This window comes from Palaemon carinicauda, chromosome 3 (assembly GCF_036898095.1).
Source record: "Palaemon carinicauda isolate YSFRI2023 chromosome 3, ASM3689809v2, whole genome shotgun sequence".
NCBI classification, from domain to species: Eukaryota; Metazoa; Arthropoda; class Malacostraca; order Decapoda; family Palaemonidae; genus Palaemon; species Palaemon carinicauda.
In genome coordinates this window covers 120,885,955-120,890,176 of record NC_090727.1, presented here as the reverse complement: position 1 = coordinate 120,890,176, position 4,222 = coordinate 120,885,955, and positions in this window count along the sequence as shown.

The window sequence follows — 4,222 nt, the reverse complement described above, 5'->3', positions numbered from 1 at the left end:
AAACTTTGGTCCAATTTCTTTACCTTTGGAGAAAGAGAAATTCTGGCATTTTCTTGATATGTTGAAGAAGGAATTTTGACCTATCTGGTCGTAGTAAGTTTTGGTAATAGAACATTTTGCTTATCATGAGATAGGATAATTGTAGTATGACCATGGATAACAAATTAATTTGAAGTTGTAGTATTTTTAGGCGTTTTTGGTCTTATTCTTCTTATTTCAGGTAAATACCAAACCATTACTACTTTTTGGTTTTATTTCGAAAGGTGACTTAGATTCTGAGGTGCTACATTAGAATTTGTTGTATAAACAAAAATATAGTGAAATCATCTTTATTTGGTTGTTCTTACTTTTATAAACTTGGGTCATTAACATGCTAGCTTGGAAATTTAACCATTATAACTGGTGTTATTAAACTTAATATAAATTCATATATGATGGGGTCGATATTCTTCCAAGTTTGATCAACACTGACATAACAGATAAAAAATCAATGGCAACTTCTAAATGTTTTGCATTGTGACTTTAGGATTGATAACTTTTAATGTAAAAATAAACAAACACATACTCATGTTAGAAAGGTTTTCCAACTTGATTATTGGTAGCAATGGCCTATTGAAAATAAAAATAAACGGGAACGAAAAACAACAGAAAGAGGCCATTTCAACACCATTTCTCCTGCAATATTCCTTGAAACAGGGAGAAATAAAAAATCCCTACAACCCATATTTAACATTTCTCTCTCTCCCGAAATTTGATTACTTGTTTCGTGTAGTCCTTTGAAGAAAAGGACATATACATAAAAAACAACAACAAAAACAAAAACTAAATCACAACCATCAGTTATGATGATGTGGTGGGTAAAATAAAAGTCTTTCTAATAATGACCTAATCCTTGGTCATTCAGTCAGCTAAGTCCTTAAAAGATAGTCTTCTCTAAATAGCTAGAACTAGAAGGCCATTAAATTAGCAGAGCTGTTCAGAAATATCTAGTAATTTCAGACTAATGGCAGCCGTCCTTTGTCAAGTTTTATTGTTCTAAGACAAACCTGCAATGTATTCCCAGCCTTAATAAGCATAGGGGAAACGGTACCACTGAACAACACTCAAATAATTCAATCATAGTCATCTTCTAAGGCAAGGAGGTTGCTCAACAAAGCGAATTGAATATTTACAAAAATATATTTCATGTATAATTATCAGCCAAAACATCTGCACAGGATTTGCGCACGAGTCACGAACAGGGATATTCCAATAAAATCTTCCTTTTCTTAACACATACCTTAATGGCCACTCATGAATGGGATAGAGGCAAAGGACAGTGACATTGCCCTAGCTAGCAGGATAATGGACTAAAGACTGAACATATATGCATACGATCAGCGACCAAGTCTCCTCTCCACCAAAGCTAGGACCAGGAGGGCCAGGTAATGACTACTGATGACTCAGCAAGTAGACCTGTGGGCTCCCCCCAAACCCCACATCCTCAGCTCACAAAGATGGTGAGATTGTAGACCTTAAAAGAAATTCTGGAGCTTGAGTGAGACTCGAACCCAGGTCCGACAATAAGCAAGAAGGGATGTTTCCAATAGGCCACTGCATCGCTAAATAACATAAAATCACTAAAAGCTTTAGTCATTAAATTTGTCTGACATCGGGGATATTCTAAAGTTACGAGGAGAAATCTCTCTCTCTCTCTCTCTCTCTCTCTCTCTCTCTCTCTCTCTCTCTCTCTCACAACCCTCCCCGAACCAGCTATCAAATATGAAAGGCCCCAACCACTAAACGTAATCACCTTTACAATGGAAGATGTAGAAAACAAAAAGATTTAGCAAGTCTAAGGCACCAGGTCCAGATAATATTTATCCAAGAGAAATTTTAGAAATAGAATAAGAGAAAGGGGCCACAAGGATGATAACTAGGCAATATTCCTCCAATCTACTAGAAGGGACCTAAAGAAGAAGCCTGGAAATTACAGACCTGTGTGTCTAACTTCAATGCTTGCAAAATTTCTTAATCATTAATAACAGATTCAATAATAGAAAATGTAGAGAAAAACAATCTTCTGATAGATGGCCAACATAATTCTTGACAAAAGAGATCCGGTGTGGAAAATCTGTTGGATTTTATCCACAACATGTTTAGCATATACAGTATGACAAAACCAGGCAGTGCAATCGACATCATATGCATAGACTATCAAAAGACTTTTGACAAAGTCCCATATAAAAAATGAATGGTTAAAAATAAAGCACTAAGCACGACTGATGAGTCAGCTGAATGGATCGAAGATTGGTTAACAAACAGAAAACCGAGAGTTGTAATTAATGGTGAAGCCTCAGAATAGGCAACTATTACAAACAGAATACCTCAAGGAACCGTTCTTGGCGCATTATTATTTCTGATTTACATTAACGACATAAATTTAGGCTTAGCTAGTAGAATATCCAAATTTGCCGACGATACTAAACTAGGTATAAACACTCCAAACTCGGACGACATAGAAGACTCAAGGCTCCGTCTACACAATCGAGCTTTGCTCGACGAAACTTTGATTTAGGTGACGTCAGAAGAGTAGAAGCAGCTAGCAAAGTTCGGTATAGTTTTTTTTCTCCATATTATTATCCAAGTAATGAAAGCTGTGCTCGTTAACGGTTAAAGACTGAGGAGATGTTATTGCCTGACGTACAAGATTACGTTTTTCGACAATGCCAGTGACATACCTTTTCTATATCTTATACTTTAAAGTTTAAGAATAACAAAGTTTTATTAGGTCCGTGAGACAACTTAAAACTTGACAGTTGTATAAACAACACCCTTTCAGCCTTTGGGATGTGAGGGCCGATATTTATAGAGATCGTGATGCATGAGTTACACAAATTTATAAAATAACTCGAGATTTTAATATTGATTATATTACTGAAGAAGAGGTGAAACGAAAACTAGCACTTCTCTGAATTAACATATATGAGAAATGGGGCAAATTAGCAAGTCAAAGAAATTTCTTTTCTTATAACTTCATAGATCTCTCTGCAATTTTTTGGTATAATCTTACACAAATTCTGCTTGGAAATCCTTGTTGTAATGTATATTAACCCTTTAAGGACCAAATATCCCAAGCGGGATCTTTAAAACAGCTACTTTGTGGTATTCGTGGTGAACAAGTTTATGCTTGTATGAAATTGCCTCTTTGGCAACTCATAGCTGCACTCCTCTGCTCTTTGAATCAGCCAATCACAAGCCGCCTGCCCCTCTCATTAAGACTGTAGGGCATTCGAAAGACACTTCCGTCATGCTCTGGTTGGTAAAGCGTCAAGACCTGTCGCAGCTACCTCCATGGATTCGGACCCCTCAATCTTCATTATCATGGTAAGTACACAGTGACTGTGAGATAGTGAAGCCTAGTGATATGCTTACCTTTTGATGTGGATTTGAAGTGCTTTAGTGTTACTGAAGTGTTGTAGTGACTAATGGAAAAAGTATAGATCCCATGCGGGATATTTCGGTCGAGTTTAGACGGACCACGCTCATCCCACGTGGGACCTTTTGGACCGTAACGGTTAAACTAGCCAATAAAATACGACACCTAACAAATTTTTTTTTAGTGCTTGTTTTAGACATTTGAGAATATTTTTAACATTATTTCTAAAAATAATGTTGATGATTTAGACATGTTCTGTTCATGTGAATATATATTATTACCTTACAAGGGATTGAATGATAGGTTTTTGTTAGTCAAAGTTACATTTTTTCATTACATGAATTTAAATTTTTTTTTTTTTTTTTTGGCAGTTTCACAGCCGTATGTTTTATGGGAATTGCAATGCTGCGATGCTGAATGTAGTGATGTTGACGTGAGCCCTTTGAACGTTGACAGTGATGATGAGGACCCTCCCTACGTTCCTGACGAAGGCCTTACTCAGGAGAATGCCTTTGACCCTCCTACCTCTAGAGGTTAGTATGAGACATCCTTAGAGAGAGAGAGAGAGAGAGAGAGAGAGAGAGAGAGAGAGAGAGAGAGAGAGAGAGAAAAAAAATTTGTTTTAAAAATTATTTTTAAAAGTCTCGTTGTTATAAGGGTTCTTTAAATTTTGTTGCTCTTTGGTTGGCTTTTAAACAATGGGTATTTTTAAAACTTATTTGTTTACTTGCATACTCACTGACATACATAAGCACACACATGCACACACAAAAGCACACATGCATGCACACACAAGCACACATG